This window comes from Zeus faber, assembly GCF_960531495.2.
Source record: "Zeus faber genome assembly, chromosome: 2".
NCBI lineage: Eukaryota > Metazoa > Chordata > Actinopteri > Zeiformes > Zeidae > Zeus > Zeus faber.
The window spans coordinates 35,749,065-35,760,873 of NC_137189.1; the positions used below are offsets into that span (position 1 = coordinate 35,749,065).

An 11,809-nucleotide genomic window follows, 5' to 3' on the forward strand; every position below is an offset into this window, starting at 1 on the left:
CTGACGTATCTAGCATAGGAGCAGTTAGGGGGTTAAGTGTCTTGCTCAAGTGCACATCAGCACGCTACCGAGGAGGAGCCTGGGATCGAACCGGCAACCTTCCACTTACTACACTACCGAGTCAAGCACAGACTGTTTTGTCGACCAGATAGGCAGACAGACAGACAGACAGACAGACAGACAGATAGATAGATAGATAGATAGATAGATAGATAGATAGATAGATAGATAGATAGATAGATAGATAGATAGATAGATAGATAGATAGAGAGATAGATAGATAGACGGATAGAAAGATAGATAAAAGTCTGAGTAGAGGTATATACAACTACATAAGTCACTACGTCTATGCAGATGTAGCAACAGATGTATTAGATGTGCTGTAGATAGTATAGTAGTGCATTAGACGTCGGACACATTTCTGCCTCTGCGCCCCGTGTCGGATCTAACAGGGAATTACGCCACCCAACCAAAAACGCAGGTTCACGGCCGGGTCAGGTCTGAAGTTCCCGTTGAGGAAAAGTGTCCCCGAAGCCGGCTCTTCCGTAAAGCTGACGGAATAAGTGGGCCACGTTAATGAGGCAAATTCGCTTACGACGACAACTTTGCCGCCCACCTCATTTATGACGGCGCAGAGCCGCAAGCCCAAAAATAGGCGAATTATATACAGCGCGCTCTCTGGAACCCATTTGTCATCGCAGCCCGCGTTCGCGCAACGCTCGCGGGAGGAGAGATACTGCTGTTGTGTAAACCCGTGGGGATCCAACCGCCGGGGGACGATGACAGACGACGCGTCCGGGGCACACAGAAAAGGGTTTTTACTCGAAACCTGTGATGGCAAAAGCCGTCGAGGGATGAGGCGCGAATCATCCCCCAAGACGAAAGCCGACCTTGCGTGAACCCCGATGCTGACGTACTTCAAACCGCGGCGAAGACCTGCGCGAGTCCCTGCCGTGTTTCTCGGGGGATTTGTTTGGATGTCACTAGAGGGATCCAAAAGAAATCGCCTCCCGCTCGTCCACTCCGAGCTGTCACCGCAGACCAAAGCCGGCGAGTACCAACTGCAAGATGAGACCCCAGGGACGGTCATCTTGCTCGGAACCCGCTTAACATGAATACTGTATTCAAAGAACAACTTGTTTGAGGTTCAAGACCCAGCAGCCCTTCTAAAGAGCATGCTGACAGTTTTCGTGAGTAGAAATGTTCGGATTTGCGTTAAACCGCCGCGTCCGCCAAAGACTGAAAAGCCCCTGTCACCGAATGGCTGTCGCTCCAGGACACGAGAGGGACAAGGGCAGCCTCTGGGTTTCACGGAGGAATACAGGATTTAAAGAAAGGGAGTACATTCGTTTTACCACGCTGCATTATACATTTCCACGGGGAGGGGAGAAGTTAAGGTTCAATCTGAATCCGTAAATGGGGAGAAATTTAAATAAGTCTAACACAAGTGAACAACAAGCTCAGCGCTTTGATTTCCCGCACAACACAACATGCGAGCGAAACCCAGGCTTGCAGTTCTTTCATTCTCATTTTTTTGGAATATTGTAGTATAATATCATTAAAAAAAAAGCCCAGAGATTTTTTTTTTCTTAACACACATATACAGTATATATTGTATGTATATATAGATATATATATATCTATATACACACACACACACACACACACACACACACACACACACACACACACAGTCACTGAACACACCTGTACACCTACTTAATCATGCAATTATCTGCAATGCATTAAAATCATGCAGATAAAGGTCAGCAGCTTCAGGTAATCTTCACGTCAACCCTCAGAATGGGGAGAAATGGGATCTCAGTGTTTTCGACCGTGGGATTGTTGGTGCCAGACGGGCTGGTTTGAGCATTTCTGTAACTCCTCGTCTCCTGGGATTTTCACACACAACAGTCTCAGGGGTTTAATCCGAATCGAGCGATAAACGAAAAACCAGTCGGAGGCAGTTCTGCGGACGGAAACGCCTTGTTGATGAGAGAGGTCGACGGAGAATGGCCAGACCGGTCGGAGCTGACAGGAAGGCTACGGTCACTCGTAACCACTCTGTACAACTGCGCTGAGCGGAAAGAAAAAAATCTCGGAATGCACAACGCGTCGAACCTTGAGGCGGACGGGCTGCAACAGCTGAAGACCACGTCGGGTGTCACTTCTGTCGGCCAAGAACAGAAAGCTGAGGCGGCAGTGGGCTCAGGCTCACCAAAAGTGGACGGTTGAAGACCGGAAAGACGTAGCCTGAGCGGAAGGATCTCGATTTGATGCAGAGGCACACAGGTGGTTGGGTCAGAATTTAGCGCCACCAGCATGAATCCATGGACCCAACCTGCCTTGTGTCAACGGTCCAGGCTGGTGGTGTTAATGTAATGGTGTGGGGAATTTTCACGCAGACCTCTATCGTATCATAAGATCTTGAGCACCGAGCCTACAGTATACACGTGGCCGCTAATTTCATGTACGCAATGAGCTTAGTCATCTGCTCCATGACATCACATACTTGATGTCATTCATTCACAAAATAAATAACAAAACAATAAAAATACAAGCATATCGTTTATCGACTCATACCCCTATGTTACGTTTTTAAATTAAGTTTAATTAAGGATTAATGGGCAATTTCATGTTCAAAGATGTGCAAAGTGTGCCTGCATGCAATTCTGGATGGCGGTCATCATCAACATGTGTACTACTACTACTGCATAGCAAAACCCACACAGGAGAGTTAAGACAGCAAGTAAGTGAGAAACGATGGAGTACAAACACAGCAGCGGGGTCCAGAAGCGAAAAATTGAAAGAAGCAGCCGAGAAACAGAAAGAAAAGCTTCCAAAAATAGGCAGATTCTTTCGAAAGAAAGAAGAGATAGCTGAGCTAGAGCCAAATAAGACGACTTCGCACAGCGAAAAGCCTGGAGAGTGCGCCTGTGATGTAAGTAGAACTTATTTATTTTTTATTACCCTAATAATTTGTGTTTATAAGACCTCTGCGCTGGGGCTGGGCGCTAAAACGATGTAGATCATCTTCATGATATCTTCCACAATAACGATGATATATTTATGCTTTATTTTGGATACGGTTTTTTGAGTCTGTGTTCCTCTACCTACCAAACACATGACACGCACAGCCAATCGTGCAGAGCAGAGAAACAACCATGTGACACGACCAGCCAATAGTACAGCAGAGTAACAACCATGTTTAATTAGTTGAACTAAAGGACACTTCTCCAGGGGCTGAATCTGTTGAAGAGTCGTCGCGCCAATCGGTTATGCACATATTATATTACACATGTTATTATCAAACGTGAAATTGAATAATAACCTGTGCATGCGGCTTTTAAATATAAATTTAACTGGCAAGCGATGCATGCATGAAGAGAGCCGCCTGTTAATTACACCTGTGAAACTTATTAGGCCCTCGTATTATTTATGTACACATTTCAATTACATATTGGCATAATTTGCACTGAAATGTGGCATACAAAAGATTGTTTTCCCGGTGTCGGCGTCCACTCCTTAGTGACCCCTCGTTGGGTGCATTTCCCGGGGGCCGCAGACTCCAAGTTACACGCTGCGCCTTCCCCGTCCCCGTCCAGGGTCCCGGACGGCCGCCGGCTTTACAGCCGCACTCCGCCCTGACATCGCCGCTTCCCGGGGCCGCGGACTCGCTTACTCGCTGCGCCTTCCCCATCCCAGGGCCGCCGGGGGCTCGGGCGCTTCACGGGCCTGCCTCTGCCCCAGCCATTTGAAATATGATTTGGGTATTAAACAATATGATTAACGGTTTCAAATGGCTCTTATAAGATACACAATATTTACTGGGACTTTTAAACTAGTCACTGAGTCAAAGTTTAATCTTCCATTTAAACGACTGGAAAATTAGCCGTTAGGAACATCCCTATTCTGAATGTGTCGAATGAATGTGTGGACTGAACTTTTGTTAATTTATGAGTAACACCAACACAACAACTTGGAACCAGCCTTTAAAATATGAATTTCATTCACAAGCCATGCGCGGCACGCGCGCATGAAAGCGAGCCGCCCGTTAATTAAGAGTAAAAGCTGCTCATCAAAAGCTGTAATTATTCATCTGAATATGTCAGAACAACCAGCAAGGAGACTGATTGATTTATTTTTTAATTTGTTTCAAATTAAAAGCCCTCTCGCGTTTCATACATGGGTCCAGCCATAAGGGTTTTAAGGTTCATTTTGGCCCAGCACCCGAATGGAGTTGTGGGACCAACCGACCAATGAAAAACTTGACTTGACTAAGACTCTTTTTGGTTGACTATTTGGGGGCAGCCCTAACACTGTATGAACTGTTCAGTTCAGTTCAGTTCCTCCCGTTCCTTCTGGAACATTGGGCGACGAGGCCCCGCCATTTACCAGAATGGCGTCTTCTCGTCGTTTCCGTAACATGCTTTTTTTAACGGGCTGAGGTTGTTAACCCCACGCCCAACCCCCGACCTGGAGGACCGGGTGCTGACTTACCCGTGTCACAAAGGCATTCTTGGCCGTGCTGACTTACCCGTGACACAAAGATAAAAGATGAAAAAGCCTGCTCCAGAGCCCACCCCCTGGTAACTAAACTCAGCGAAATAGGCTTTGCCCCAGAAGTTGTAGCAGTGGAGGCGGGAAAGGGCATAGATGCTACTGATGCTTTTCATCATCCATCGGGTGCGGGGGGCACCGCGGGGGCGTTTCCAGCCGGCAGCTTTAGGTTGGAAGTGGAGGATAGCGTGAGTAGGGTGATCCAAGGGGAGCCTGGCCGAGGGGAGCCACACATATACATATGTGTATATGTATAATATATACTGTTTATACAATCTACCAAAAAAGCTCATTGTATTGCTTTACCCACTTGCATGTTGGTGTCCTACGCCCAATCTAAGTAGAATTGAACGTTAAAATCAAAAAAGAAAAAATAATCCAAAATAATGTGATAATGTGCTGTAATCAGTGTTTTTTCATATGGTGACCGGTCCAATCTGTTTCCTTCTGTGTCTTACAATGCACGTCATATCTCACTATAAAGCCCCACAGCCCAAGGTCTCTAATCCACACCGCACACACGCATACCATGCACTTATACAATCAATAAACGCTTTGCATTTTGTCTCACATATTCCACTAGCATAGGTTTTCTTCCGCCACTAAAACAAATAGAATCGACAGTCATATTGTCAGAATTATGCACTGAGTGAATTGCAAAAATGCTTGTCTTTGAACAAGAATAAGGACAAAATAGGGTTAATGGAATCGATCACATCCAAAGCACAAAAGCCACTGGAACCTGAAGCTTTAACCCTGTTATCTACAGTATAAGTGGCGACGCAAGATGCTAAAAGTACCACCCTCGCCCTGCATTCCTCCCTGTAGCCTTTCCCATAGCACAACGCTCATTATAAATCATCGAAAGTTTCCCAGAAAGAGCTGCGAATCGAACGTTCTCGGCCCACAGTCACGCACGGCAGCTCGGAAAAAAAAGGCCTCCACGACCCGGCCTCTGCGACGAGAAATACCACAATACCGTATCTAGCCATGTGCCGGTTTGAAGGTCCAGCTGCAGAGACACGGAGGGGGAAAAAAAAAAAAAGGCTGCAACAGCGCTTTTACACAATGGCCGCATCGCCCCCCGTTATCTGTTAATATATGATCCGGCCCCGGCGCAGAGAGCAGGCTAGTGGCCGGAATCCAACGTGATGTTCTGCGAGCGGGGGTGGTTTGGGGTGGTTGAAGGGGGTTGGGGGCGAGCCGGGGGGGCAAAGAGGCTCGATACGCATTATACATTCTCCATCGGTCGTGCACCAAAACCCACCTTACTTTGGGGCTGGGAGCCAACGCGCCGGCAAGGCGACGGGGCAGTGGCCAGCCTTGCCCACAGAACGGCAATCTCTCCGCCGTCCCTCCTCGATGGATATGAAGTCATCACGCGATCCGTCGTCACGGGTTTTTACTGTATCCGTTGTGGGCTACGGGGGCAAAAAGGTTGGACGGTCGCCATTGACAACCAGGAGGAATCCGCTCGTCTCCATATCTCGCTGTCGAAACCGCCTAGATATCCGGATATCCGACAGCATTAATGGAGTTCAAAACAAACGTCCATGAGGCCGCTATGAGACCTGGTCGGCTCATGGCCGCGCTGAACTCCAACTGCGCTTGGGAGACTGAATAAATAAATAAAGTCAGCTCCTTCAAGCCATCTCCTAAAAAAAAAAGGGGGGGGGGTGGGTTTTCGGTTGTATAAGGCTGTGATATGTTGGGATGTCAAAATCACTTGAAAGTTCTACAAGCATGGTGGTGCATCATGGTTCTACACCCAGTGGTACAGTATAATAAGATAATAAGTGTAATAAGAGGGATTTTTTTTTTTTTTTGCAAGAAATATTTACGCTTCTGCGCTTGAAACAACCGTTTTTTTCAAACCCTTTGTCGTAGCAGAGTTCAGGAGCTTTGGCTGGATTGGCTCTTTTCAAAACCGATTCCTCTTTTCTCTCGCTTCATGCCTGACCCACGCCACAAGATTCCTCAGATCTTAAGAGACGTTGAAAACATCGACATAATCATGAGGACTTGAACAGTTTTGTTCCTCCAGCGTGTGGAGGAACAAACAGACTCCATTGGCCAACAACCGGAGTCCTGATCTCACCAAGCCACACCTGATGTGGAGGTGCAGCTACGTCAGGTGACCAGGGTCCCGGCTCTCCAAGCGGGAAAATCTCGCCGCAGAGCTCGCGTGATCGAACGTGACTTCAGAGGGAACAAACATGGCGGGCGACGGGCTAGAACTAGCGACGCCATTTTTCTTTGCGCGTTATTTTAGAGGGAACCCAAAAGGGAAAAGAAAAAAATCGAAAAAACCACGGATGAAGCGATGGCGACGGCGCGAACGCGGACTACACGTGGTGCGGCGTTGGCATTTGCCGCCATGGCTGCTGTTTCCAACCGTTCGGCAACGCAGAACGTGGGGGGGTGTTGCGCGCTCGCTTTCGATATTTCAAACGCGACGCCGGAGCAAACGGGGCTGGGGGTACCAGCCGGACCTCGATGCCTCTCGCAGCTGTTTGCGGCCACCGCGGTCTCGTGGTGAGCCGCTCGTGTTCACACACACACACACTCGGACATGGACACACACGGTTCCCCCCAATGACCAGCGTCCAGGTATCCACTCCAACATGTGAAGGGCAAAGTGGTGTGTACTTCACTGACAGACGCCAGTGGGTAAGTAACCATAGCGCACTCAACAGCCAATAAGGCTGGATGCCAAATTATGTTTCGGGTACCTGTACACATATATATGTGTGTGTATGTGTGTGTGTTTATCTGCTTTTTTGTGAAGGCGGATGAGATGAAGTCCCAGCGAATCCCAGCACGGGGCCATGGGGGGGTCTGCACAGTGTGATAAATGATTCAGCGGAGATGTAAGCGCCGATAGCCAAAGCCCCCGGTTAATGAGCAACGTTAATGCATCTGCCTCCATCAAAGCGAGGAGTTGTGAAATATTAAAACGCTGGATTGTGGGGCATGAGACAGGACCTCCAACATTGTCAACAGGGTGGGGGGGGAAAGGAAGTTGAGGGGAAACGGCTGAGGGAAGGTTGCGTCCTAAAGTGGTTATTGGGGATATTTGAAACGATTCAGGCGCCTCAGCCCGCTACCGTTTAAACCCTTTCCATTGCTGCCGCCCCCCACGGAAGGGCGCCGCAGGTCAGCACAGGAGGAACAAAGCTATCTCGTCGCCCCTAAAGGGAATAATCCTCCGGGTAAAAAAGGTCGAGCGCGACAGAGGGCGCCGAGCGGCGGTGCCGACGTCACGACGGTTGTGAAAAAAATGAAAAAGTGCAAACAGGCATCAACATTTTGGGGCTTCTCATCGGCCCGTCACAGGCAAACTGATCCTTCACCTTCGGTTCTCAAGGGTTGTGACTGAATGAATGAATGACAGACGACTTCCCAGTACATCATGGTGGAGTCTTACCGCCCGAGTCAACCGACTTGCCACCGGCACTCCAGACGGCTTTCAAAGTCGTCAGATCGCCATCACTGCACAACCTTGTGTCTCGCGATCGGTAGTCTTGCAGTCTTGCGGTTTGCCCCCCACATGACTGACCGGTGACAGGGGGCCACACGCTACTAGATTTTCCCCCAAAGGGAATCCCCCATGAGTCTGTCGGGTCTACCCAACGATGTTTTGTCACGAAAACCGACGCGAGAAGTGACACCGGAAATGACGGGGATACCATGCGCGGGGCGGGATTATTTATTTTTTATTATATTCATGAAAACTGGAAAGAAAAAAAAAGAAAAAGAATGAAGGCAGAATTAAAAAAAAGAAATATATTATAAACCAAGAGAAGAAAAGTGACTCTGACCCCTCTTCATCTCCTTGGCACTTCCCATTTATTGATCTTGTTTGCTTTCTCCATTTAACACACACATACACACACACACACGCACACACACACACGCAACACCTGCACACACACACACATACACACACACACACACACACACACACACACACACACACACAAAAGACGCAATACCAAGGTCTTGAACACTCTTCGAGTACCGGTGGCAGCGCGACGGCTAGCTGTAGAGGACAAAAGTGTTGCGGCGCTTGGCCGCAACCCTTCGAGGGGCACGGCAGGCAGACAGGCAGGTGGAGTTCCGACTCCGACTCAAATTTGAACCCTTTGACGTCAACCTTTTAGCCACCGAGGACGTTTACAACCAGACCTGAGGACAAACGCATCAAAACATGCTCTGTTTGGCTGGTGCACTCGGGTCTGGTGGCTGGACAGGGGCGGCGGTGGCCCTCAAGAGCCACTGTGTGGACAAAGGCCGGGCGAGAGACGCTCCTCCTCCCCTTCGGCCGTCTCATTGGTAACACATCAGATCTGAGCGCCGGAAGGGAGAGCCGCGGCCAAAGGACTCAAGATAAAAATGGAAGAAAAACATAGAAACACATTCTCCGACTGTCTCCCGGGTTCGACGAAACTTATTTCAGGTGAGGACACGCCTCGATGGAAGTCCGTGAATCGTCCGAGGGGGTTTCGGTTCCTTCGGCCGGCACAAACCACCGCTCATTTGTTCCCCGAATCTACTCCCCGAATGGAGAGCTTCTGCCTTTGAACTTTGCAAATTGCGCATAGGGTTAGACCAGCGGTTCCCAAGAGATGGCAGGGCGGATTCAAATTCATGACTACATTCGATCATTTTATGCTTTAAAACGCCTCGCTCCCTCTACCATGAATATAGAACCAAAATGGTCAAACACAGGGGGAAAAAAAGCAAAAAGCAAAAAAAAGGGAAGATAGAGTTGGAATGGACTCGGAATAGAGTCCGGAACAAAATATCGGACCATCAATCTGAGCCATAAGGGCCCTGTCTCAGTGTAAGCCCATGCAGTTGCCCTCTGTCACCCTTCAGTTGCCCTTGCATGCCGACCCGCATCCCGCAGTGGCGCCTGCGAAGTCTTCGACAACAACAGCGGGAGCCGCTTCACGCACCTAACCTCGCTAGTGGACACGTGTTTTGTATATATGTTTTTTTGCTCTTACCGAGAGGGGAGGCATGCCGGGTAAACCCAACGCAGGGGAATATGCGCTTCCTCCTGTCCCGGTTTAGCCGGGTTTGCGTGCGCGCAGGCCTGCGCTAAGTGGGGGGACGGGAGCGAGAGCCCGCGGCATCCTGAGCCAAGCCGTGCGGAGGACGAACCTAACTGCGGGACAAATGAATCTGCCAAACCCGCATTCCCGCCTTGGCCCGCGGCGGTTTCCGCTTTATGGGAATAGAATAGACTACAGGGATGATGAATCACCCGCCGCCCCCTCCCCCCCAAAAAAAGAAGAAATCAACATAATGATCAAAATAAAGTTCAGTCACAACCTCTCAAGGCAGAGACCCCTCGGCCTGCAATGGAATAAAGCTCAAATAAAAACTAAGATTTTATATATATATATAAAATATATATATTTTGTATGTTTTCAGACCACTTAAAATGGCTTTATCATGGCTTATTATTATAATGTAATTACATCAACGATGTCACACATATCAAGAGACACATTAGTACGGTTGACTGTTTATATCTGCGGCATTTTAATAACCTTAATATCGTAAAGTGGAGAAAGAGGGGGGGGGGGAACCTCCACCCCAAAACACACATTTGAGGGGCGGTTAAATGAAATGCGCAATATGGAAACAGAAATGGAAAATGAGGTTGAGAAACATCTAAAATATCGTCGGAGCGCAGTTGTGAAAATCTTCATTGTCTACTCCGCAATGAAGTTTTTCTTTGAGACACTTGCTTCACTAAGCTGGCTGAATGGACGTGTGGCTCGATGGATGAAGAGTTTCATGTCATACTTTTTTCCCCCAGAAATTTTAGAACAATCTTTGGACAGTTCATCTCACTGTTATCTATTAAAGTATTCCAGGTATGTATTAGACACAGAATATATTTTGTTGAGGGAAGAGGTATGCTTTAGGTAGGAGTAAAGCAGGTTATTAACTAGAATAATTCTATGAACTGTTATTATATATTATACCTAATGAAAAATAAGTGAATAGCTACTAATTTAGACAAAACAGATCAATTTGAGAGATAAAATGGTGAAGGTTGACCATTTAGACCTCACAAATTGAGATTTAAGACTGTTTAACGATGCCTAATATTTAGTAATAACGACAAATATTAGTAAAGGCACATTAAGGACCTTTTAAGGGGCTGCAGACCTCAAAAGAACCCACGTTAAACGTTAACGTCAACAAATGTTAATTATGGGCCAGAGCTGTAGCCGTTCAAAAACGAGGAATGCGGGTTTTAGGAATTCTCACAAATATCCACCAAAATGCCAAGACGAGTGTTTGACTTTGACACACTTTGATTTTGGTTGAGTTACACCCAGATCAGCTGAGATTTCCCACGCACAGTCGATTGAACCCCCCCCCCCCCCAAAAAAAACCACCTACTCTCTTATCCCTTCAATGTATAGATACGAGGTGTAAGAACTAAGCACTGAAACAATCTTTGTACTGGAGTCATTGGACCAACTTTTGAAAACTGTTCTCCGATTTGGTCAACTTCCCCCCCCCCCCCTTCTATTTGAAACATGCGTCTTCAACGTATCAATTCCCAAGTCGAGACCACCTATAAGGAATAAAGATTCCACCAATGTGAGCGTTCAAAAAAAAAAAAAAATTAAAGGATATTCAATGGCAAGAAGTCACATAATGGTTATAGGGGCGGATTAATAGAGATAATGTCAAACAGATGACATTATGAAGGAGAGAAAGAGGATTTCTTATTTTTATTATTATTATTATTATTATTATTATTCGTGGGTGAATTCAGCTTCATCCATTGAACAGCTGCGTGTGAATCTAAGAAAGAAAAAAAAAAATAAAGAGAATAAAAAAAAAACCTTGTGGTTTTACTCACGTTCCTGTCCCGCTGGAAGGTGTTTGTTTGTTTTTTTGGTTTCTTTCTTTCTTTTTTTTGTTTCAGGGAAATCTGGTTTGAAGTGTCTCCCGGAGCGCCGTGCGGGCGCCGCCGCTGCTGCTGCTGCTTGCGGGTGAGGATGCGGCAGAGAAGACGCGCAGGAGAGAGACGCTGCGGCGGAGACCGGAGCCCAGCCGCTGCCGGCGGCGAGAGACGCGAGGGCGACTCGTCCGTAGCGAACGACTCTTCGAAACGACCCGGGCGTCGGGAGTCACCCCGGCAGCGGGGGAACGAGAGGCAAAAAGTAACAATGAAATTAAAAAAAACAAAGAGTCAAAGGCATTTGGTATAATA

At 47.5% G+C, this 11,809-nt stretch overlaps 1 protein-coding gene across 1 annotated transcript in view; it reads right to left on the reverse strand.

Annotated features, from left to right (window-relative positions):
• The window catches only part of LOC307248166 (double-stranded RNA-specific editase 1-like), a gene marked incomplete at its 3' end in the record, with an annotated part of 63,413 nt that extends 51,845 nt beyond the window's left edge, over positions 1-11,568 (reverse strand). Inside the window, exon 1 of the mRNA XM_080024433.1 lies at positions 11,456-11,568. The remainder of the gene's footprint in view (positions 1-11,455) is intronic.
• Between the last annotated feature and the right edge of the window lie 241 nt (positions 11,569-11,809).